The sequence below is a fragment of the Kogia breviceps genome, chromosome 3 (genome assembly GCF_026419965.1).
Source record: "Kogia breviceps isolate mKogBre1 chromosome 3, mKogBre1 haplotype 1, whole genome shotgun sequence".
NCBI classification, from domain to species: Eukaryota; Metazoa; Chordata; class Mammalia; order Artiodactyla; family Physeteridae; genus Kogia; species Kogia breviceps.
Window position 1 is genome coordinate 80,650,877 of NC_081312.1, and position 27,847 is coordinate 80,678,723.

A 27,847-nucleotide genomic window follows, 5' to 3' on the forward strand; every position below is an offset into this window, starting at 1 on the left:
CCCAATGTTAGAAATAAAGGTACAGGGAAACCATCACTCGCATGAAGTCAGAAAAGTGGGAAAATAAAAATCTGCCAATTGAAGCACACTTTGGCCTCATTCACTCACTCACCAAAGAGAGGTACAGTATGAAGAACATATTAGGAGTCAAAGGTGTAAGATAAGCCAGCTTTACTGGATCTCAGTTTCCTATCTTTAAAAAATATAGTGCTTCATATATACAATGGAATATTACTCAGCCATAAAAAGAAATGAAATTGAATTATTTGTAGTGAGGTGGATGGACCTTAGAGTCTGTCATACAGAGTGAAGTAAGTCAGAAAGAGAAAAACAAATGCGGTATGCTAACACATATATATGGAATCTAAAAAACAAACAAAAAATGGTCATGAAGAACCTAGGGGCAAGACGGGAATAAAGACGCAGATCTACTGGAGAGTGGACTTGAGGATACCGGGAGGGGGAAGGGTAAGCTGGGACAAAGTGAGAGAGTGGCATGGACATATATATATATACTACCAAATGTAAAATAGATAGCTAGTGGGAAGCAGCTGCATAGCACAGGGAGATCAGCTGGGTGATTTGTGACCACCTAGAGGGGTGGGAGGGGGGGAGATGCAAGAGGGAGGAGATATGGGGATATATGTATAACTGATTCACTTTGTTATAAAGCAGAAACTAACACACCATTGTAAAGCAATTATACTCCAATAAAGATGTTAAAATATATATATATATATAGTGCTTGATTGTTGAGCTTGGAAGCCCATTAAACTCAAAACTGATCATTGTGTTTATTCAGCTATGCACATGTGTGCCTGCACATGCACATATATTTGCTTAATTCCATTAAGATGAAATTCTACCCTCAATTTTTGTTTTAAAGAAAAAGTCATTTGGTCACATTAAGAATAGGCAAAACCACATTATTTCATTGATTTCCAGAGAGAAATATATCAAGAAGGCAAATATCTATACTTCGTACAGGCACAATTTCTTTCACATTTCTTTCTGTTCCACTCTTGCTTCCCCAACACACAAACATTGGCAATATTTATTTCCTGCTAAAGTACTAATGTAATAGGCCAAATATTTCACAATTTTGACAATTAGTTGTGTTTCCATAGTTGAAATTCCGAGCACTTGTCATTTGTAAAATGCCTTTTCATATGCCCATTCTTTATCAAGAAAAAAATGTGAAATTTGAGAATTTCAATGGCAGAATTTGTTGTTTTTACTTTTTACTGCTTTTGGTCCTTTAATTTGGTTGCTGAATGGATCTGTGTATGGTTACACAACCTGCACTATTTCCTCATCCCTCCTAGTCTTTCTCACTTGGTTCTACACTGAATGAACTTGTGTCTACCTCTGACATCCAGATAACATGATACTCTGTTCTGCTATTCAATTTTGACCACTTCCCTTTCCACCTTGCACCATAGCACTACCACTGTGAGATGAAAGAAGCAATTAATGATAGAAAATAACAAAAGGTTTTTTTCCTTATCACAGGGTTGAGAAATCTACTGGACTAATATCCTTCCTGGGGCCATATTAAAAATGATGAAAACTTGTTGCGTTTGGTACAGATGTCAAAATTTTCCAAGGGCACAGAACTAATTCAATTCTGTACTTCCCACACACTTCCACAAACATTTTTATTAGAATGAACTGGGTTTTTTTTTTTTTTTGTATGCCCAAGAACATTTGGGTTATCACTTACAATCAAGAGGAAAACGAATCAGAGTGATAGATCATATGGAGTTGCTTTTAACCACAATATGGTAACTGGGACCAGAAACAGTGGACAAGTTATTTTTTAATTGTTTTGTTTTGGTTTTGGCTTTTAATCTTTTCCATCTCAACAGCCTTACACTATACCAAAATGAGATCACAATCTTGATCAACTTGTGACTTAAGAAGAATACTGAGAGAATCTAAATATAGTGAAAAACAAATGACTGTCACTGATATCCAGGATAAAATATTTCAACCTTGTTTTTTAGAGGATGGGGTTATTTTACATATCCCAAATTAACCTCAACAGGAAAACTGCCTTATTTTGGGTAAATCAGGAAAACAGAATGAAATTTATGAATAGCAAGAATACGTAGTCATTCAAGACAATGGACTTTCTTTTTTGAGGAGTTTTTTTTTTTAACATCTATTTGAATCGATTAGTGGGAAACAGAGGTAAAACAAAGCCTAGATTTGGGGATTCCTCTTTCCCAAGCAGATATATTCTTCCTGTTAGCAGGGTCAATGTGGAGAGAATAAATAGCAGTGAGAAAATATTCTTTTTTAAAGGATCATATGCATTATAAAAAGATGATTTGTCAAATAGAAATCCATTAGTAATTTTTCTTTCCAGAATGATATAACTTTGAAAAATGAAGATTATTAAACACGGAAAGTAACCTAATTCACAATAAATTCATTCTCATCATTACTGATAATGATAATCACTCACAAAACATATCCTGAGGTCCTTTGCATATTCATTCATTAACCAAGCTGGCAAATCATCACTTTGACACATGGGTTATCCATGACTATCAGGCATATGGCTCTGTAAGCTATCCAGCCAGGGACCCCTATTTTATCTAAAGAGTAAGACATTGGTCAAAATTTTTTTTTCAAACTTTTATTGAAAAACCGAGGGTGTGTTGTATCCCTTTTCAGAAAAGACGCTTCTCTTATGAGTGGAGGCTGTGGACACCACCTTCCACCTGAGCTGAGGATGTTCCCTTATCAAACTTGAGCTCTCCAGAATACATCATGGCTTGGACTTGGGTCGAACTCTTGGCACCAATGTCCTGGCAGGAGTGCTAGATGCCGGCAATCAGGTAGGGAACAAATTTGTGCATGGATCCTTTATCCTGCACAGCCCCAGACAGCCCCTGGGTCACCTTGATTTTGTCAGCTTCACTGAAGTATCGGTTCTGGCTGCTGAGATGCTTGTCCATGGCATCAAGAGAACCCATACCATGGTACTTCTTTAGCTGGATCCCATCAGAGAAGAAAACTCGCCAGGGGCTTCAGTGGTAACAGCCAGGAGGGAGCCCATCATAACTGTGGAGGCCCCAATGGCCAAAGCTTTGGCAATACGGCCCACATTTTGGATTCCTCCATTAGCAATGACAGGGACACCAAAGGACCGTGTATATTCTGACACGTTGTACGCTGCTGTTGCTTGGGGCTGCCCACAGGTCAGCACTCTTTTTTTTTTTTTTTTTTTTTTTTTTTGCCGTACGCGGGCCTCTCACTGCTGTGGCCTCTCCCGTTGTGGAGCACAGGCTCCAGAAGCACAGGCCCAGCGGCCATGGCTCACGGGCCCAGCAGCTCCGCAGCATGTGGGATCTTCCCAGACCAGGGCACGAACCCATGTCCCCTGCATCGGCAGGCAGACTCTCAACCACTGCACCACCAGGGAAGCCCAGGCCAGCACTTCTTGAGTGATGCAGATGGAGCCACTGCCCATTCCCACCCTCAGGGCATCTACACCAGCATCAGTGAGGTTCTTGGCCTGAGCAGCTGTGACCACATTGCCTCCAATGACTTGGAGACTGGGGTATTTCTCTTTGATGTATTTGATCATGTTGATCTGGAAGATGGAGTTTCCCTGGGAAAAGTCCAAAACCATCACGTCCACACCAGCCTGGGTTAGCAAGTCAAGCCGATACTTGTCATCCTCATGAGTGCCGATGGCTGCTCCACACAGCAGCTGCTTCTTGGCATCTTTGGAGGCCAGTGGGTAATCTCAGTTTTTCTTCAGGTCTGTCTGGGCAATGATGGCAACCAACTTATCATCTTCATTTACAATGCGTAACTTTCCCTTCTTGCTGCACTGCAGAATTTCATTTGCTTCCTTCAATGTGATGCCTGCAGGGGCTACCACCAAGTCTTCCCTCTTTGTCATGATCGCTCTGAAAAACCGGTAATGCTCCTCCTCCTTGAGAAAATCAATGTCCCTTGAGGAGATGATGCCCACCAGGTAGCTCCCCATCTGGCCTGTGTCAGTGATGGGGATACCACAGAAGCCATGCCAGGCCTTGGCTTCAAAGACATCCCACACTCGATCCTTGGGACTGAGGACCACAGGGTCCATGATGAATCCCTGCTTATATTTCTTCACTTCATGAACTTCATTGGCCTGGAATTCTGATGTACATTTTAGTGGGTGAAGCCAATACCACCTGTAAGCGCCATTACTATGGCCATCTCAGCCTCTGTGACTGTGTCCATGGATGAGGAAACCAATGGGGTCTTCAGAGTGATCTTTTTAGTCAGAACAGAGGTCAGATCCACTTGGTCTGCAGTGAAGTCGATGTACCCGGGGAGAATGAGAAAGTCACTGTAGGTGAAACTGTCCCCGCAGTTGAACAGCTGCTGTGCAGTGAGTCCATCGTCTGGCACGTAGGACGTGCCACCACTCTCAGGTAGTCGGCCGTGGCTAGCACAGGGCAAGGCCGAGTGTGTCTGAGGACCATGCCGCAGAGCCAAAATTTTTATATACTGGTAATTTTGGGGGAAAGCTTAAATCATCATTATAACTTCTAGTCACTTAATTCTAAATGACTCAAACTGAATTTCTTATAATGTGTGTTAAGCTAAAAAGAAAATGTACTTTTGATTATTTAGAAATTTCAAAATTCTGAAATTTGTGAAACACAGTTCTTACAGCAATGATTCATCCTCTAAGAAATAATATAAATGAGGTTGTCTATTATTTTAAGAGTCAACACATTTTTACTGACATGCATGTCTTCTAAAATAGCCTAAAGTTCTTTTCTATTATGTTAAACAACCAGTATCCTCCAGATCTGAACTAGACAAACCAAGGTACACATTATTGAAAGTCTTGCCATGAGTCATTTGGCAATTATCTGAGAATAACTATCCTTGGAACCCTGACTCACAAATAATTTAGCTATTCAGCCCACTTTCATTGTGCAAAAGCTTAGTGTGAAATGGGAACCAAGGAAATAAAATAAACGTCTGTTTCCAATATTCAGAACATCTGCATGAGTAAAAATTATTCAAAAAGATACCATGAATTTTTTAAATGAAATGCAGCATGTAAAAATTAAGCACCTGGCCTTTTCCTTTATATTTCATTAAAAAATTCTAACTAGACTATCACCAGCTGTACATTTTACTACATTTTATATTATGGCAGGCAGTCAAAGCAATACTGCATTCTTTCTCATCTGAATTCCACATAAAAATTAATTTTTTAAAAAAAGGAAAAAATCAGAGCATGTCTTTTGTTAGATGCAACAAAGAGTTAAGGATGTCACACAAACCAAGAAGAGACGATAAAAATGATCCAAAACCAAACTTGATTCCAAATAGAAAGTTTGAGATAAAAGAAAAGTAATATTGTTTGATTTCTTGTTAATTCAGACTTCCTAAAAGAAATGGGAATTTGGATAAGAAATTTTGTTTAGCTTTGGAGAAAGGATGTACATAATTTATAAGTAAAAACTGAGGAAATGGAGAAAGTCATCTTACTTGTTATTTTTTGTCCTGTAGTCTGATGATTCATAAATGAAGCAAGAAGTATATGCAAGTTATAAATCAGGAATCAACCAATACCAATCAAATTTCCATATTTTTAAGAGAAACAAAGAATAATTAGGGAAAACATTCCTAAGACAAGCAAGAATTATTGTCTTAAATGGGCAGATCAAACAATATCACTTAGGTTCCGGTTGGCATTTCCAATTGCTTTATGTAAATTGATTAGTCCAAGGATTTGAAAAATTTTCCTCTTTAATTTAAAAATATTCATTCTGTTAACAAGTAAGCAAAACAAACATGGATCACACCCTTAGCTTCATCTGTAAAATGAAAAATAGCATTGAGATAGCATATCAATAAATGTTGTTCCCTTCCCCATTGCCTCTCTATCTCACATTAATGGAAAGTCACAGGCCAAACAGAATGAATACCAGATAGATAAGATCCTTTAGGTTAAGTGACAACATGTGTCTTTTGCTTGGCTTTTAGAAAATGTTGATTGCCTCTAACAACAATATTGCCTGTAGTCCTCATCATATAATAAAAAATGAAAATAAGATATTATTATATTTTTCTCTTTTGAAAAAAAGTCATTGAATTTTTAAGATAGATGTATCATATTCTTAGAGTTTTTTTTAGAAATGCTATACATTTCTGTTACATTCGAAACACTAAACATTACTAAGATGTACCATAAAATTCAAGTATACTGTATATGTTCATTTTAAGACTTATATTCATGCTGTAGATCACGAAAATAAATTGAATGTTCTATAATATTTGTCTTTTAAACCAAAACCCAGGGTGGAGAGAGATGGGAAATAATAACACGGATTTACTTTTTTAATACTTAGCCAATGCTGATCTCATATTTGTAAAGGAAAATAAAATTATGATGTTAATATTGTAGAACTGACAATACACTAAAAGAATGTAACTCTACACTGTTTTTATTGCCTATGAAATCCTAAGAAAACAGAATTTTATCAACAGAATTATTGCTAGGAAAATTATAATAATAACTGGCAGTATTTTCATGATGTTTTCTATTTACTAGGAAAAAAGTAGAAAAAGGATGAAGCATGTGATGCCTTTATTTAATATCGCACTACCTCACCTTAGCATATGGCTACATAAGGATCGAAAAAATTGCATGGATTTTGTTTAGAATTTCATTTAAATTAGAATTTTCTCACATGTTCAATCTTGTGAAATTTGCTAACATTTGATCTTTGCTTCAGTAATCAATCTTTTGTTTTCCTTTTTTCTGTTGTTCTTGTTATGACTTTTTTCCCACTTCTACTATAATCTTCCTGAAAAAAAGTTATTAATATTTGGGCCTTTAATAATAAACAGTGTCAATGAAAAAAAATCTAATATCCCTATATAATTTATACTATAACTTCTCATTACCCTCCAAAGAAGGGTAAAAACATTTTCATGAAAAAAAAAGCTATTTTAGTGACCTTTTGTCCCTCCCTAAGAGGAAGAAGTCTGACAGGTAGATATATGGAGAGTTTGTTATTGTAAATTCCAGATCTTGTGATTATCTCTGACTCAACTTCTGGGGTTTTATCTGGAATTCCTGTGAAGGGTCAACAAGTGTATTACTGCCTGTCTTCACCTTCTTGTGACCTTAATTTTAAAACTACACCTTATAGGACTCAGAGAGCAGATTATAGTACTGTATTTCAGCAGATAGACTTTGGAATGGGATGCATCAGAAAATATATAATTATCTCAAGCAACCAGAAATTTACAACTTTTTAATATATTTATGTATATCTACTTTTGTTTATCTTTAATTGTAGAGTTTAAGGAAAAAAATTTAGAAACTTTTTGACTCCAATACTTTTACAGAACCAAACATCCCACTGTATTATTTCTTCTGGGGGAAAATTTTTTTATAGTATTTCTATAATTAAATGATATCTAATATAGATAGATGTAGATGTATTTACATAAATACATCTTAATAGATAAACCATGGTGAATATTCATATTAAAATTTTGGAAAATAGACAAATGTAGATAAAGCAACACATTTTGATGACATAACGTGTCCACGTATACTAGAAAACTGAAATGAACAATTTCTGAGTAAATTTTAAGTATAAACTTAAGTTCACTGGTTCCAAGCCTCCAATTATTGCTCCAGAGACCTTGAACAGTGGTTAAGAATAACAGAACTATTACTATTAAGGGATGGTGAAAATTGGTTTACTAAAAAGAACACATAACATAGGTAACAAATGGTGGAAACAAATGTACAAGAAGAAAGGAAATTAAAGATGAATATATAGAAAATTTCTTGGAAAGGAGATATTGTAGTGTAATGCTTAAAGACTATGGTTTTGATGTTGTATAATGGGTTTCAGACCACTTGCTAGATGTGAGATGTGTGATCTTAGGCAGGTCATTTAACCTCTCTAAACGCATTTTTCCATCAGTGAAAAGAATATAAAATTGTGCCTATCTTATAGGTCTGACATGATGAGGATAAAAATTTACACATTTGGCACAATACCTGGCATATAAGCCTTTGTTGTTATGAAAATGTCCACTGTAAATTTAACAAAATAATTGGATGATAAACAAATCCATCCAAATATCATAGATGATCCAAAATGTTACTATAGTCTAAAATGTAAGGTCCAAATTAATCTCAAATGCAGTTATGGGATAAAATTAAATTCTTATTAGAAAAGGAAAAGAATTTCAATAAAGAACCAAGCTATGAATTTGGTTTATTGTCTGAAACAGAATAATACATGGAAATCATGAGCTATGGGTGCAACCGTCTTTTGTGTCATGCTTTATCCCTGTGACATTGTTAAAGACTTACAACAAATCAAAAGTTGAGAACATTTGAATACTAAAAGCACAAAAAATATCCTTAAGAATAATGATTATGTGAGATTAAGAAATCTAGCACATTCATATTTTCAACAGCAGTTTTTCGGTTTCTTTTAATTTGAGAAAAATTTCTGCCATCTTAACATTTTTCCCTGCAATCATTTAAAGACAAACAAGACTCAGAAGTAAAAATCTATGAGACAATTTCCACTTATTATCACATATAAAATTCGAGTGGGAGCTTTTCCTTTTGATCAAGTTTGAATGGCAAATTTTGTCAAGCTACGTTTAAATATCCCATCATGATTCCAATTCTTTCTGCACACATACCTTTCCAGTCATGTTGTTTCAAATGATTGTTAATACCCTGAAGTCCTAAAAAAGTTCAGTCAGTATAGTCAAACTGGATATGTACTTAGAAATAATGACAGAGAGCTCATGGCAATGTGTATTTTACACACTGAACTTGTCTCCTGGTCAGTTATGCCTGGTCTGAAATTAAATATTCTTGACCTATTTCTGTGATCTCTCTCACATTGTTGTCCTAAACTATTTATTATCTATACATTATAATTTTATATGTTTATTCCATTTCTCAAATATTTAAAGCCAAATCTTTCTTAGATATCTTGATGAAGTAACCTCACCATCTACCTACATATTTACTAGAAAAAATAACAGTAAAAATATCTTTTGAGATCTCTGATTCTCTTGGTACTACTGATAATTTAGCATATTGCCCTATCAACAGACAATAGAATCCTGATTATCTATTAATTAAGGCATATTTTCTATGACAGCTAGGGCCTAACTAAGCCCAATATCTTTGTTTTGCCTTTTCAGTTCCTGCTTGATTGATTAGTTCATTTATGTACCCCAGTGTTCCAATAAGACATTATATATAGGCTTCAAAATATCAACTAGATCATGATTTCTACATTTATTTTAAGTGAATTTTATTATTAAATATTTATAAAGAGGAGCATATTTAACATATATGGCTAGCTCAAAGAGTAGTAATAAAATGTATACTGGGAAGACGGCTTAAAGATGGCGGAAGAGTAAGACGCGGAGATCTCCTTCCTCCTCACAGAGACATCAGAAATACATCTACACATGGAACTTCTCCTATAGAACACCCACCGAACGCTGGCAGAAGACCTCAGACCTCCCACAAGGCAAGAAACTCCCCACATATCTGGGTAGGGCAAAAGAAAAAAGAATAAACAGGGACAAAAGAATAGGAACGGGACCTATGCCAGTGGGAGGGAGCCGTGAAGGAGGAAAGACTCCCCCACACTAGAAGCGCCTTCGCAGGCGGAGACTGCGGGCGCCGGAGGGGGAAGCTCCGGAGCCGCAGAGGAGAGCGCAGCAACAGGGGTGCGGAGGGCAAAGCGGAGAGATTCCCGCAGAGGAGAGGTGCCGACCGGCACTCACCAGCCCGAGAGGCTTGTCTGCTCACTCGCTGGGGTGGGCGGGGCCGGGAGCTGAGGCTCAGGCTTCAGTCGGATCCCAGGGAAAGGTCTGGAGTTGGCAGAGTGAAACCAGCCTGAAGGGGGCTAGTGCCCCACGGCTGGCCGGGAGGGAGTTCGGGAGAAGTCTGGAGCTGCCGAAGAGGCAAGAGACCTTTTCCTCCCTCTTTGCTGCCTGCGCGCGAGGAGAGGGGATTAAGTGCGCCGCTTAAAGGAGCCCCAGAAGCGGGTGCGGAGCTGCCGAAGAGACAAGAGACTTTTTCTTGCCTCTTTGCTTCCTCGGGCGTGAGGTGAGGGGATTAAGAGCACCGCGTAGAGGAACTCCAGAAACGGGGCGCGAGCCGCGGCTGTCGGCACGGACAGTAGAGACGGGTGTCGGACGCTAAGGTTGCTGCTGCCACCACCAAGAGGCCTGTGTGTGAGCACAGGTCACTCTCCACACCGGCCCTCCCGGGAGCCTGTGCAGCCCGCCACTGCCGGGGTCCCGGGATCCAGGGACAGCTTCCCCGGGAGAACGCATGGCGCACCTTGGGCCTGTGCAACGTCACGTCGGCCTCTGCCGGCGCGGACTCGCCCCACCCCCGTGCCACTCCCTCCCCCCAGCCTGAGTGAGCTGGAGCCCCCGAATCAACTGCTCCTTTAACATCATCCTGTCTGAGCGAAGGGCAGTCGCCCTCGGACGACCTAAACGCAGAGGCGGGACCAAGTTCAAAGCTGAACCCCAGGAGCTGTGCGAACAGAGAGGGGGAGGTCTCTCCCAGCAGCCTCAGAAGCAGCGGATTAAAGCTCCACAATCAACTTTAAGTGCCCTGCATCTGTTGAAAACCTGAATAGACAACGAATCATCCCAAGTTGAGGAGGTGGACTTTGGAAGCAAGATATACTATTATTTTCCCCTTTTTTTCCTTCTGTGAGTGTGTATGTGTGTGCTGCTGTGTGAGATTTTGTCTGTATAGCTTTGCTTTCACCATTTGTCCTAGGGTTAGACCGACCCATTTTTCTGTTTTTTTTTTTAAAGGAAATTTTTCTTCTTAATAATTATTTTTTATTTTAATAACTATACTTTATACTACTCTGTCTTCTGCCTTTCTTTCTTCCTTTCTTCCTTCCTTTCTTCCCTCCTTCCCGCCTTTCTTCCTTCCTTCCCCCCTTCTTTCCTCTCTTTCTTCCTCTGCACCTTCCTTCCTTCCTTTCCTTCTTCCTTCCTTCATTTCTTCCTTCCATTCTTCCTTCCTTCCCTCCCTCCCTCCTTCCTTCCTTTTCTTTCCTTTCTATTTTTTTCTACCTTTTATTTTGAGCCGTGTGGATTAAAGGTTATTGGCGCCCCAGCCAGGCACCAGGGCGGTGTCTCTGAGGTGGGAGAACCAACCTCAAGACACTAGTCCACAAGAGACCTCCCAGCTCCACGTAATATCAGATGGCGAAAATCTCCCAGAGATCTCCATCTCAACACCAAGACCCAGCTTCACTCAAGGACCAGCAAAGAACAGTGCTGGACACCCTATCCCCAACAAAGAGCAAGACAGGTCTACAGCCCCATCCATTAGCAGAGAGGCTGCCTAAAATCATAATAAGGTTACCAACATCCCCAAACACACCACCAGACGAGGACCTGCCCACCAGAAAGACAAGATCCAGCCTCATCCACCAGAACAGAGGCACTAGTCCCCCCAACCAGGGAATCTACTCAACCCACTGAACCAACCTTAGCCACTGGGGACAGCCACCAAAAACAACAGGAACTATGAACCTGCAGCGTGCAAAAAGGAGACCCCAAACACAGTAAGATAAGCGAAATGAGAAGACAGAAAAACACACAACAGATGAAGGAGCAAGATAAAAACACACCAGACCTAACAAATGAAGAGGAAATAGGCAGTCTACCTGAAAAAGAATTCAGAATAATGATAGTAAAGATGATTCAAAACCTTGGAAATAGAATAGACAATTTGCAAGAAACAGTTAACAGGGACCTAGAAGAAATAAAGAGGAAGCAAGAAATGATGAGCAACACAATAAATGAAATGAAAAATACTCTAGATGGGATCAATAGCAGAATAACTGAGGCAGAAGGACGGATAAGTGACCTGGAAGATAAAATAGTGGAAATAACTACTGCAGAGCAGAAAAAAGAAAAAAGAATGAAAAGAACTGAGGACAGTCTCAGAGACCTCTGGGACAACATTAAACGCACCAACATTCGAATTATAGGGGTCCCAGAAGAAGAAGAGAAAAAGAAAGGGACTGAGAAAATATTTGAAGAGATTATAGTTGAAAACTTCCCTAATATAGGAAAGGAAACAATCAGTCAAGTCCAGGAAGCACAGAGAGTCCCATACAGGATAAACCCAAAGAGAAACACGCCAAGACACATAATAATCAAACTGTCAAAAATTAAATACAAAGAAAACATATTAAAAGCAGCAAGGGAAAAACAACAAATAAAACACAAGGGAATCCCCATAAGGTTAACATCTGATCTTTCAGCAGAAACTCTACAAGCCAGAAGGGAGTGGCAGGACATATTTAAAGTGATGAAGGAAAAAAACCTACAACCAAGATTACTCTACCCAGCAAGGATCTCATTCAGATTTGATGGAGAAATTAAAACCTTTACAGACAAGCAAAAACTGAGAGAGTTCAGCACCACCAAACCAGCTCTACAACAAATCCTAAAGGAACTTCTCTAGGCAAGAAACACAAGAGAAGGAAAAGACCTACAAGAACAACCCGAAACAATTAAGTAAATGGGAATAGGAACATACATATCAATAATTACCTTAAATGTAAATGGATTAAATGCTCCCACCAAAAGACACAGACTGGTTGAATGGATACAAAAACAAGACCCATATATATGCTGTCTACAAGAGACCCACTTCAAACCTAGGGACACATACAGACTGAAAGTAAGGGGATGGAAAAAGATATTCCATGCCAATGGAAATCAGAAGAAAGCTGGAGTAGCAATTCTCATATCAGACAAAATAGACTTTAAAATAAAGACTATTACAAGAGACAAAGAAGGACACTACATAATGATCAAGGGATCAATCCATGAAGAAGATATAACAATTGTAAATATTTATGCACCCAACATAGGAGCACCTCAATACATAAGACAAATACTAACAGCCTTAAAAGGGGAAATCGACAGTAACACAATTATAATGGGGGACTTTAACACCCCACTTTCACCAATGGACAGATCATCCAAAATGAAAATAAATAAGGAAACACAAGCTTTAAATGATACATTACACAAGATGGACTTAATTGATATTTATAGGACATTCCATCCAAAAACAACAGAATACACATTTTTCTCAAGTGCTCATGGAACATTCTCCAGGATTGATCATATATTGGGTCACAAATCTAGCCTTGGCAAATTTAAGAAAATTGAAATCGTATCAAGTATCTTTTCCGACCACAACGCTATGAGACTAGATATCAATTACAGGAAAAGATCTGTAAAAAATACAAAAACATGGAGGCTAAACAATACACTACTTAATAACGAAATGATCACTGAAGAAATCAAAGAGGAAATCAAAAAATACTTAGAAACAAATGACAATGGAGACACAATGACACAAAACCTATGGGATACAGCAAACGCAGTTCTAAGAGGCAAGTTTATAGCAATACAATCATACCTTAAGAAACAGGAAACATCTCGAATAAACAACCTAACTTTGCACCTAAAGCAATTAGAGAAAGAAGGAAAAAAACCCAAATTTAGCAGAAGGAAAGAAATCATAAAGATCAGATCAGAAATAAATGAAAAAGAAATGAAGGAAACAATAGCAAAGATCAATAAAACTAAAAGCTGGTTCTTTGAGAAGATAAATAAAATTGATAAACCATTAGCCAGACTCATCAAGAATAAAAGGGAGAAGACTCAAATCAATAGAATTAGAAATGAAAAAGGAGATGTAACAACTGACACTACAGAAATACAAAAGAGTATTAGAGATTACTACAAGCAACTGTATGCCAATAAAATGGACAACCTGGAAGAAATGGACAAATTCTTAGAAATGCACAACCTGCCGAGACCGAACCAGGAAGAAATAGAAAATATGAACAGACCAATCACAAGCACTGAAATTGAAACTGTGATTAAAAATCTTCCAGCAAACAAAAGCCCAGGACCAGATGGCTTCACAGGCGAATTCTATCAAACATTTAGAGAAGAGCTAACACCTATCCTTCTCAAACTCTTCCAACAGATAGCAGAGGGAGGAACACTCCCAAACTCATTCTATGAGGCCAACATCACCCTGATACCAAAACCAGACAAAGACCTCACAAAGAAAGAAAACTACAGGCCAATATCACTGATGAACATAGATGCAAAAATCCTCAACAAAATATTAGCAAACAGAATCCAACAGCACATTAAAAGGATCATACACCATGATCAAGTGGGGTTTATCCCAGGAATGCAAGGATTCTTCAATATATGCAAATCAATCAATGTGATACACCATATCAACAAACTGAAGGAGAAAAACCATATGATCATCTCAATAGATGCAGAGAAAGCTTTTGACAAAATTCAACACTCATTTATGATAAAAACCTTGCAGAAAGTAGGCATACAGGGAACTTTCCTCAACATAATAAAGGCTATATATGACAAACCCACAGTTAGCATCGTTCTCAATGGTGAAAAACTGAAACCATTTCCACTAAGATCAGGAACAAGACAAGGTTGCCCACTCTCACCACTCTTATTCAACATAGTTTTGGAAGTTCTAGCCACAGCAATCAGAGAAGAAAAAGAAATAAAAGGAATCCAAATAGGAAAAGAAGAAGTAAAGCTGTCACTGTTTGCAGATGACATGATACTATACATAGAGAATCCTAAGGATGCTACCAGAAAACTACTAGAGCTAATCAATGAATTTGGTAAAGTTGCAGGATACAAAATTAATGCACAGAAATCTCTGGCATTCTTATACACTAATGATGAAAAATCTGAGAGTGAAATTAAGAAAACACTCCCATTTACCACTGCAACAAAAAGAATAAAATATCTAGGAATAAACCTACCTAAGGAGACAAAAGACTTGTATGCAGAAAACTATAAGACACTGATGAAAGAAATTAAAGATGATACAAATAGGTGGAGAAATATACCATGTTCTTGGATTGGAAGAATCAACATTGTGAAAATGACTATACTACCCAAAGCAATCTACACATTCAATGCAATCCCTATCAAATTACCACTGGCATTTTTTGCAGAACTAGAACAAAAAATTTCACAATTTGTATGGAAACACAAAAGACCCCGAATAGCCAAAGCAATCTCGAGAACGAGAAATGGAGCTGGAGGAATTAGGCTCCCTGACTTCAGACTCTACTACAAGGCTACAGTAATCAAGACAATATGGTACTGGCACAAAAACAGAAATATAGATCAATGGAACAGGATAGAAAGCCCAGAGATAAACCCACGCACATATGGTCATCTTATCTTTGATAAAGGAGGGAAGGATATACAGTGGAGAAAAGACAGCCTCTTCAATAAGTGGTGCTGGGAAAACTGGACAGGTACAAGTAAAAGTATGAAATTAGAACAATCCCTAACACCACACACAAAAATAAACTCAAAATGGGTTAAAGACCTAAATGTAAGGCCAGACACTGTCAAACTCTTAGAGAAAAACATAGGCAGAACACTATACGACATAAATCACAGCAAGATCCTTTTTGACCCATCTCCTAGAGAAATGGAAATAAAAACACAAATAAACAAATGGGACCTAATGAAACTTAAAAGCTTTTGCACAGCAAAGGATACCATAAACAAGACCAAAAGACAACCCTCAGAATGGGAGAAAATATTTGCAAATGAAGCAACTGACAAAGGATTAATTTCCAAAATTTATAAGCAACTCATGCAGCTCAATAACAAGAAAACAAACAACCCAATCGAAAAATGGGCAGAAGACCTAAATAGACATTTCTCCAAAGAAGATATACAGATTGCTAACAAACACATGAAAGAATGCTCAACATCATTAATCATTAGAGAAATGCAAATCAAAACTACAATGAGATATCATCTCACACCGGTCAGATTGGCCATCATCAAAAATTCTAGAAACAATAAATGCTGGAGAGGGTATGGAGAAAAGGGAACCCTCTTGCACTGCTGGTGGGAATGTAAATTGATACAGCTGCTATGGAGAACAGTATGGAGGTTCCTTAAAAAACTACAAATAGAACTACCATACGACCCAGCAATCCCACTACTGGGCATATACCCTGAGAAAACCATAATTCAAAAAGAGTCATGTACCAAAATGTTCATTGCAGCTCTATTTACAATAGCCAGGACATGGAAGCAACCTAAGTGTCCATCAACAGATGAATGGATAAAGAAGATGTGGCACATATATACAATGGAATATTACTCAGCCATAAAAAGAAATGAAACTGAGTTATTTATAATGAGGTGGATGGACCTGGAGTCTGTCATACAGAGTGAAGTAAGTCAGAAGGAGAAAAACAAATACCGTATGCTAACACATATATATGGACTCTAAGGGAAAAAAATGTCATGAAGAGATTAGTGGTAGGATGGGAATAAAACACAGACTTACTAGAGCATGGACTTGAGGATATGGGGAGGGGGAAGGGTGGGCTGTGACGAAGTGAGAGAGTGGCAGGGACATATATACACTGTCAAATGTAAATTAGATAGCTAGTGGGAAGCTGCCGCATAGCACAGGGAGATCACCTCTGTGCTTTGTGACCACCTAGAGGGGTGGGATAGGGAGGGTGGGAGAGAGGGTGATGCAAGAGGGAAGAGATATGGGAACATATGTATATGTATAACTGATTCAGTTTGTTGTAAAGGAAAAACTAACACACTATTGTAAAAAAATTATACTGCAATAAAGATGGTTAAAAAAAAAAAAAAAAAGAGAACATCTGAGGCCAGATTAAAGTGAGTTAAGGCCCTGTACACACACTAAAAAAAAAAAAAAAAAAAAAAAAAAAAATGTATACTGGTTTTCCCAATAACCAATTTATGTAGTTGGGACCTTGTATTTTCTAAAGCTTCATATTTTGTCATCTTTGCTTGCGATTCCCCCCATCAGAGATAACCAATACATTTTGTATTATTCATTATCTCTTTTCTCTATGGATTTTGCCACATATATCTATATACTTATACAACCTGTTCCTTTTGGCCCAAATTTGAACTTAACATGAAATCATACTGAAGAAACTCTTCTGTGACATGATTTGACACTCAACATTAAGTTTTGAGATATGCTCATGTCTATCATTGTGCATTATTCCATCTTAGTATGATGCCATTGTCGATATATATCAAATTTTTTATGCACTGCTGACAAATGTGTTGAGGGTCATGTTCTAGTCTGAGCCTCCTATCAAAATACAAGAGAGACTTGAGGAGATTTATTGCTGGGTCATAGGGTGCATTTTGAACTTTACTTGGAAAAGGCAAATTGTTTTCTAGAATACACCATTTATAATTCCCACAGCAGTGTGTTAGAGTTCCTAGTGTTCCTCATGTCTGAAAATATGTGATCTTATCAGCTTTTAAATTTATGTCTGGTAGGTATATCATTGGACCTTTAACTAATATTTTCCTGATAACTAATAAACTTAAGCATCTTTTCATATATTTACTAAAATTTGTGTTTCCCTTCTAAGAAGTAATTGTTCATAACTTTTTCACATCTTTTCACTAGATTGTTGGTTTATGTATTTCCTTTTGATTCATGGGAATATACATGGCATATATACATATATATGGTAATCTGTTTTTTACTTTTCTTTTTTCAATGAACATAAGTTCTTAATTTTAATGTAGATAAAACTATCAACTTTTTGACATTGTTTTGAGCTTTTTTAATATTAAGAAAGTATCTTTTACTTCAAGTGCATAAAGATATTCTCTATGATTGATGCTAAGGTTTGAAGAGCTGGTTTTCAGAGTTAAGTTTTTGTCCATCTAGAACTGACTTCTGTGGATGCTGTGAGTTATAGATCTAATGTTCCTGAATTTAATAAGCCATCCTTTCCCAATACCAACTTTCACCTGTATCAAATGTTAATATATACACTAGTTTATTTCTGGGTTCTCTGATTTGTCAATATAGTTTTCCATCTCTGCACAAATACCAAACTGTATTATTACAGGTTTATTTTGTCTTGATATGCCCTAGAGCTTAGGTTTAACAAGCCAGATACATTGCTCAGAGACAGGAGGCAAAATGTTGTTACCCTCTTTATTTCCAGAGATGTCTGTACCTTACAATTTACTTCATCCTCTTTCAATACAACTATACACTTTGTTTTGTATACAATGTGCTTGGTATATCTTTCTTTGTACCTTTTACTTTGAATCTTTCTTTGTTTTTATATTTTACTTGTGTCTCATATTTAGAACATATAGCCAGAGTTTCTTTGTATTTCCATTTTGATAATCTTTTATTTTATTGAAGAATTTAGTCTATTTACATTTGTTGTGTTGTCGACATAAAATATTTGGAATTATTTCTATCAACTTTTTTCTATGTTTCTTATTACATTTTCCTCTACTAGTTTCACAGCTCAGTCTTTAATTCCTATTCATTCAATGGTTACCCTAGATATTTAATTTATGTTACTTAAAAGGTTCTAAGGTTAATAGTATCACTAATTTGAACAATAATAGCATATAAGTTGGAAGGGAGCTAATTAGAATAAAGCAAGCCTAGGTCCTTGTATTATTTGAAGAGAAAGTTACATCTGGAGAACTTTATACCAGAAACACTTTATACTTAATTTTTTGCTCTTTTGTGGGACCACATAGGTAATATGGCTTGGGGCCTCAAACCAACAATAGGAAAGAATTCTTAGGGATTCTCATGGGAGACTTTCTCCATTCACCCAGAGCCAAAGTATCCTCACAATGCCACTCTGCAGAGCAGCTTTATATTGACATGGTTTATTTTTCATTATTTGCTTTTTGTTATTGTTACGGTGGTTTATCCACTGAACAGATCACCTTTGCAAGAATATCAGATATGATCTCCCAATTTTTGTAAACCCATCATTTTGTCTCCCACCTCTGAGCAGTGCATTGGCCTGTTAAACCTAAAGTTCTAGGCCAAAGCTTCTCAAATTACCTGAGGTGAAGAAGCAGGTTTTTTTGTTTTTGTTTTTTAATTTCCAATGCTTTGCAAGCAAGCCCTAGAAAAGAGCCTCCTTTCAAAGTTTCCTTTTATTGAAGAATGGGTTCCAGTAGAACTTAGAAACCAAGATCTGGATACTGGATAGCTTGTTTCTACTGGGGTATCACTGCTTCTAGACCCTCCCAGAAAAGAGAGCTATGAAATATGTGTATATTTACCCATGTACATGAACATATCTGTATTATTTATGTGCATGTATTGATATATTAAGCTGAAGATAAGTTTGTACTGCCTTTGCTTGAATTCTATATGACAGGGCATATATTTAAGCTTTAAGAATGGTATTTTCCTTATCCACAGAATAAAACTAATTTAAAAAATATCACCTGGAAACACTAGCTTTTAGAAGCTTTTTGCAAAATGTATATTGATATTTTAAAATAATAAAACTGCGGTCAAGGCTAGAGGTGCCTTCAAGATGGCAGAGGAGTAAGATGTGAGATGACCTTCCTCCCTACAAATACATCAAAACTACATCTACATGTGGAACAGCTCCTACAGAACACCTACTGAATGCTGGCAGAAGACCTCAGACTTCCCAAAGGACAAGAAACTCCACACATACCTGAGTAGGGCAAAAGAAAAAAGGAAAAACAGAGACAAAAGAATAGGGACGAAACTTGCACCTCTGGGAGGGTGCTGTGAAGGAGGAAGTTTCCACACACTAGGAAGCCCCTTCACTGAAGGAGAAGGGGGGTGGGCAGGGGGGGAAGCTTCAGAGCCACAGAGGAGAGCGCAGCAAGAGGGATGCAGAGGGCAAAGCAGAGAGCTTCCTGCATAGAGGATTGGTGCCGACCAGCACTCACCAGCCTGAGAGTGTTGTCTGCTCACCTGCTGGTGTGGGTCGGGGCTGGAAGTTGAGGCTCAGGCTTCGGAGGTCAGATCCCAGGGAGAGGACTGGGGTTGGCTGAGTAAACACAGCCTGAAGGGAGCTAGTGCACCAAAACTAGCAGGGAGGGAGTCCGGGGAAAAGTCTGGAACTGCCTAAGAGGCAAGGGACCATTGTTTTGGGGTGCACAAGGAGAGGAGATTCAGAGCACCAGCTAAATGAGCTTCAGAGACGGGCATGAGCCACGGATATCAGTGCAGACACCAGAGACAGGCATAAGACTCTAAGGCTGCTACTGCAGCCATAAAGAATCCTGTGTGCAAGCACAGATCACTATCCACAATACCCCTCCCAGGAGCCTCTGCAGCCCACCACTACCAGGGTCTCATGATCCAGGGACAACTTCCCTGGGAGATCACAAGGCACACCTCAGGCTGTTGCAACATCACACCGGCCTCTGCTGCTACAGGCTTGCCCTGCACTCCATATCCGTCCTCCTCTGGGCCTGAGTAAGCCAGAGCCCCCTAATCAGCTGCTAATTTAAGCCCATCCAGTCTGGGCAAGGAACAGATGCCATCAGTCAACCTACACACAGGCAGGACCAAATCCAAAGCTGAACCCCAGGAGCTGTGCCAACAAAGAAGAGAAAGGGAAATTTCTCACAGCATGCTCAGTCAGGAACAGCAGATTAAATCTTCACAGTCAACTTGATGTACCCTGCATCTCTGGAATACACTTTGGGAGCAATTGTATATTTGGGGTTTGCTTCCTGCATCTAATTTTTTCTGGTTTTATGTTTATGTTAGTTTAGTATTTGCAGTTTATTATCATTGGTAGATTTGTTTAATGATTTGGTTACTCTCTTCCTTTTTTTTATATATATAAACATATATATTTTTTTCCTATTTCTCTTTTTGTGAGTGTGTATGTGCGTGCTTCTTTGTGTGATTTTGTCTGTATAGCTTTGCTTTTGCCATTTGTCCTAGGGTTCTGTCTGTCCATTTTCTGCTTGTTTTTATAGTATAGTTTCTAGTGCTTCTTATCATTGGTGGATTTGTTTTTTGGTTTGGTTGCTCTCTTTCTTTCTTTTTCTTTATCACTTTTTAATTTTTAATAATTTTTTTATTTTAATGATTTTATTTTATTTTTGTTTCTTTCTTTCTTCCATTGTTTTCCCCCTTTTCTTCTAAGCTGTGTGGCTGACGGGGTCTAGGTGCTCTGGCCAGGTGTCAGGCCTGATCCTCTGAGGTGGGAGAGCTGAGATCAGGACATTGGTCCACCAGAGTCCTCCCGGATCCACATAATATGAAACAGTGAAAGCTCTCACAGAGATCTCCATCTCAACACTAAGACTCAGCTCCACTCAATGACCAGCAGTCTACAGTGTTGGACACCCCATGTCAAACAACTAAAAAGACAGGAACACAAACCCACCCATTAGCAGATGGGAGCACCTAAAATCATAATAAGGTCACAGACACCCCAAAACACACCACTGGATGTGGTCCTTTCCACCAGAAAGGTAAGATCCAGCCTCATCCACCAGAACACAGGTACCAGTCCCCTCTACCAGGAAGCCAACACAACCACCAAACCAACTTTACCCACTGGAGGCAGACACCAAAAACAAAGGGAACTACAAACTGGCAGCATGCAAAAGGGAGACACCAAACACAGAAAGATAAGCAAAATGTGAAGACAGAGAAATACACAACAGATGAAGGAGCAAGGTAAAAACACACCAGACCAAACAAATGAAGAGGAAATAGGCAGTCTACCTGAAAAAGAAGTCAGAGTAATGATAGTAAACATGATTCAACTTCTTGGAAATAGAATGGAGAAAATACAAGAAACATTTAACAAGGACCTAGAAGAACTAAAGAGCAAACAAACAATGATGAACAACACAATAAATGAAATTAAAAATTCTCTAGAAGGAATCAATAGCAGAACAACTGAGGCAGAAGAACAGATACGTGAATTGGAAGATAAAATAGTGGAAATAACTACTGCAGAGCAGAATAAAGAAAAACGAATGAAAAGAATTGAGGACAGTCTCAGAGACCTCTGGGACAACATTTAACACACCAGTATTCGAATTATAGGGCTCCCAGAAGAAGAAGAAAAGGACTGAGAAAATATTTGAGGAGATTATAGTTGAAAACTTCCTTAATATGGGAAAGGAAATATCAATCAAATCCAGGAAGCACAGAGACTACCATACAGGATAAATCCAAGGAGAAACATGCCAAGACACATATTAATCAAACTATCAAAAATTAAATATAAAGAAAAAATATTAAAAGCAGGAAGGGAAAAGTGACAAATAACATACAAGGGAATCCCCATAAGGTTAACAGCTGATCTTTCAGCAGAAACTCTGCAAGCCAGAGGGAGTGTCAGGACATATTTAAAGTGATGAAAGGGAAAAACCTACAAGCAACATTACTCTACCAGCAATGATTTCGTTCAGATTTGACAGAGAAATTAAAATCTTTACAGACAAGCAAAAGCTAAGAGAATTCAGCACTACCAAACCAGCTTTACAACTAATGCTAAAGGAACTTGGCTAGGACGGAAACACGAGAAGGAAAAGACCTTCAATAACAAAACAAAAACAATTAAGAAAATGGGAATAGGAATGTAGATATTGATAACTACCTTCAATGTAAATGGGTTAAATGCTCAAACCAAAACATAGACTAGCTGAATGCATACAAAAACAAGACCAGTATATATGCTGTCTACAAGAGACCCACTTCAGACCTAAGGAAATATACAGACTGAAAGGGAGGGGAGAGAAAAAATATTCCATGCAAATGGAAATCAAAGGAAAGCTGGAGTAGAAATTCTCATACCAGATAAAATAGACTTTAAAATAAAGACTATTACAAGAGACAAAGAAGGACACTACATAATGATCAAGGGATCAATCCAAGAAACAGATGTAACAATTGTAAATATTTATGCATCCAATATAGGAGGACCTCAATACACAAGGCAAATGTTAACAGGCATAAAAGGGGAAATTGACAGTAACAGAATCATAGTAGGGGACTTTAACACCTCACTTTCACCAATGGACAGATCATCCAAAATGAAAATAAATAAGGGAACACAAGCTTTAAATGACACATTAGACCAGATGGAATTAATTGATATTTATATGACATTCCATCGAAAAACAACAGAATACACTTTCTTCTCAAGTGCTCATGGAACATTCTCTAGAATAAATCATACCTTGGGTCACAAATCAAGCCTAGGTAAATTTAATAAAATTGAAATTGGGGTTTATCCCAGGAATGAAAGGATTCTTCAATATATGCAAATCAATCAATGTGATAAACCATATTAAAAAATTGAAGGAGAAAAACCATATGATCATCTCAATAGATGCAGAAAAAGCTTTCAACAAAATTCAACATCCATTTATGATAAAAACCCTCTACCAAGTAGGCATAGAGGGAACTTACCTCAACATAATAAAGGCCATATAGGACAAACCCACAGCCAACATCGTTCTCAAGGGTGAACAACTGAAACCATTTCCTCTTACATCAGGAACAAGACAAGGTTGTCCACTGTCACCACTATTATTCAACATATTTTGGGACGTTTTAGCCACAGCAAACAGAAATGAAAAAGAAATAAAGGGAATGCAAATCAGAAAAGAAGAAGTAAAGCCGTCACTGTTTGCAGATGACATGATACTATACAAAGAGAATCCTAAAGATGCTAAAGAAAACTACTAGAGCTAATCAATGAGTTTGGTAAAGTAGCAGGATACAAAATGAATGCACAGAAATCTCTTACATTCCTAGACACTAATGATGAAAAATTTGAAAGAGAAATTAAGGAAACACTCCCATTTACCATTGCAACAAAAAGAATAAAATACCTAGGAATAAACCTACCTAAGGAGACAAAGTCCTGTATGCAGAAAACTATAAGACACTGATGAAAGTAGTTAAAGATGATACCAACAGATGGAGAGATATACCATGTTCTTAGGTTGGAAGAATCAACATTGTGAAAATGACTATACTACCCAAAGCAATCTACATATTCAATGCAATCCCTATCAAATTACCACTGGCATTTTTTGCAGAACTGGAAAAAAAAATTTCACAATTTGTATGGAAACACAGAAGACCCTGAATAGCCAAAGCAATCTTGAGAAAGAAGAACAGGGCTGGAGGTATAAGGACTCTGGACTTCAGACTATACTACAAAGCTACTGTAATCAAGACAGTATGGTACTGGCACAAAAACAGAAATATACATCAGTGGAACAGGATAGAAAGCCCAGAGATAAACCCACACACATATGGTCTCTTTATCTTTGATAAAGGAGGCAAGAATATACAATGGAGAAAAGACAGTCTCTTCAATAAGTGGTGCTGGGAAAACTGGACAGCTACATGTAAAAGAATGAAATTAGAACACTCCCTAACACCATACACAAAAATAAACTCAAAATGGATTAAAGACCTAAATGTAAGGCCAGACACTATCAAACTCTTAGAGGAAAACACAGGCAGAACACTCTATGACATAAATCACAGCAAGATCCTTTTCGACCCACCTCCTAGAGAAAGGGAAATGAAAACAATAATAAACTGATGGGACCTAATGAAACTTAAAAGCTTTTGCACAGCAAAGGAAACCATAAACAAGATGAAAAGACAACCCTCAGAATGGGAGAAAATATTTGCAAACGAATCAACTGACAAAGGATTAATCTCCAAAATATACAAGCAGCCCTTGCAGCTCAATATCAAAAAAAACCAACAACCCAATCCAAAAATGGGCAGAATACATAAATACACATTTCTCCAAAGAAGATATACAGATTGCCAACAATCACATGAAAGGATGCTCAGCATTACTAATCATTAGAGAAATGCAAATCAAAACTACAATGAGTTATCACCTCACACCAGTCAGAATGGCCATCATCAAAAAATCTACAAACAATAAGTGCTGGAGAGGGTGTGGAGAAAAGGGAACCCTCTTGCACTGTTGGTGGGAATGTAAATTGATACAGCCACTATGGAGAACAATATGGAGGTTCCTTAAAAAACTAAAAATAGAACTACCATACGACCCAGCAATCACATTACTGGGCATATACCCTGGGAAAACCATAATTCAAAAAGAATCATGTACCACAATGTTCATTACAGCACTATTTCCAATATCCAGGACATGGAAGCAACCTAAGTGTCCATCAACAGATGAATGGATAAAGAAGATGTGGCATATATATATGATGGAGTATTACTCAGCCATAAAAGGAAATGAAATTGAGTTATTTGTAGTGAGGTGGATGGACCTAGAGACTGTCATACAGAGTGAAGTAAGCCAGAAAGAGAAAAACAAATATCGTATGCTAACACATATACATGGAATCTTAAAAAAAAATAATAAAGTTCTGAAGAACCTAGGGGCAGGACAGGAATAAAGACTCAGATGTAGAGAATGGACTTGAGGACACAGTGAGGGGGAAGGGTAAGCTGGGACGAAGTGAGAGAGTAACATTGACACATATACACTACCAAACGTAAAATAGATAGCTAGTGGGAAGTAGCCGCATAGCACAGGGAGATCAGCTCAGTGTTTTGTGTCCACCTAGAGGGGTGGGAGGGAGATGCAAAAGGGAGGAGATATGGGGATATACGTATGCATATAGCTGATTCACTTTGTCATACAGCAGAAACTAACACACCATTGTAAAGCAATTATACTCTAATAAACATGTTAAAAAATAAATAAAATAATAAAACTATATTGCCTTCAAAAAAATTATGTTTCTAAACACATAATCTCTTCCAAAGACACAGTTCCAAACCACAAGATATTCTATACAAATGAAATTTCTAAGCTTCCTGTGCTTCATAATGCCAAAAATGGGAGTCCCATATTTTTTTCCTATTCTTGAAAAATTATTTTATATAACTCTACTAAATTCTTAAGTTAACCTTAGAAACTACTTGTTTTCTGAAAATATTGTGCTGCTGATATCCAAACTTAATTAAACTCATTTCTATATAATTTTCATAATAAAATAACTAGTAACTCTAAGTTTCGCTATTTATAAAGATTAATATTTTCTTCATCAATGCACATGATAGAGGTGAAGGCTTTATCTTCAAGACAATATTTTTCCATATGATAGCTTTATATTCACATATACACATAGAATCAGGTTTATAAATTTAATTCTGTTAAAAAAGTATATTAACTACTTAACTGTACCTAAACTGCCTTAAATTTAACTTATACTATTTTATGTACTATTTGCTGTCAAGATTGTTTTCTACTTAATAATTAAACAGAAGGGGGCAAATATGGCATAGACATACAAGATTTGTGATAAATAAAAATAAAACCAGGCAGGATGAATCCTGCATTCTAACTTATATACACTCAATAACTGTTATATACCAAGTATGATTCCAGTATCATATATGAGAATTTACTATATTGGGCATGGTGCTATGAAACATAAATCCAAACAAGAAATAATTTTTTCTGACTTTGCACTTCATTGAAGAAATTAAAGAGTTATTATGTCATGACTGCTGACAATAGTGCAAAAATTAATAGAAAAATTAACCTGTGAAACATGGTATCTGACAGCTAATACTGAACCTGTACTATAAAAGGTTAAAGATTATTGCTGATAATGGAAGAAAGCAAAACAAGCAGAGACCCTGAGTTATAGCTTTAAATATATAATGTAAAAATAAATCTCTGATTTGAAAGAATGATTTGCTAACCCATTTCCATCCTGTGAAGAGTATATAACCTTCTCAAAAATGTTTAAACATATTTGTGTTTGTTATGCATTAATATTCTGGATATTTTGAAAATTATGCAATCACTTTCTAACACAGGAATGAAAACAATAATAAGACCTTAGCCAAAGGAACTCACCATGGCTAATGCAGGTAGGGTTAGTGCACATTTTTCCTGCTAAATTTTATATTTAACCTAATATTTTCAAAATCATTTGTTAAGAATGATTGAAAAAAAATTACTTGCTAATGTTGTCCTTCCACTACCACCCCTTCATAAATGTCATAAATTACAATTTTTCATTAGACTAGAATAAATACATTTCTACCAAAATATGTTTATTTTCATTATATTCCCATAACCATAATAACAGAATTTTAATGCATTTTAATAAATAAATGGGAATGAAAATTTATCAGTGCCTAAAAACTCAGATTTTTTTAAACTACTAAATGATCATGATATTTTAAATACACAATTCTACATTGTTAATATCTATTGAAATAGAATTTATAGATGAATAATCAAGCCATAAAGCACCTGTACTTTCATCCAACAGGACATGGAAAACAACATTGTAACATTTCCAAGAAAATTGATACTCTGTAAAAATCTTGGAATAATTAGCAATGATACCTCAGCTCCTTTTGCTTAAATATTTTGATAACTATAGATGTTCCATTCAAAAATCATTCACATAAACTTCTAACAGAATATATTCAGTAACACAGGCTTAGTATAGATACCAATATTTTCTCATAAAACTTCATTTAACAACTGAATGTACAACTGCCATGTTTTCGTTCTACATATACTTATGAAAGAAGCATTCCTCAGTGATACACCATGTTACAAAATATGCAAGAAATAGCAAATCATTCTTTAAAATCAGAGATTTATTTTCACATCATATATGGGTTAAAATTTTTTAATATTTCAAAGACTATAAGTTAAGGAAATAACTGAAAATATTATACTCAAGAATTATTAGGTACAATAGTTAAGAATCCCCTACTCAGTTATTTTATACTAAAATTTTTGTGTGTGTATTAATCCAGAATAGAACCTGTAGAAAATATCTAATATTAGTCATCTGTATTCTTTATACACAAATGGATTAAAATTTTTCAGAA

At 37.1% G+C, this 27,847-nt stretch overlaps 1 pseudogene; it reads right to left on the bottom strand.

The window, feature by feature from the left end:
• Positions 1-2,667: 2,667 nt before the first annotated feature.
• Positions 2,668-4,490, bottom strand: LOC131752848 (inosine-5'-monophosphate dehydrogenase 2-like; annotated as a pseudogene).
• Positions 4,491-27,847: the final 23,357 nt, after the last annotated feature.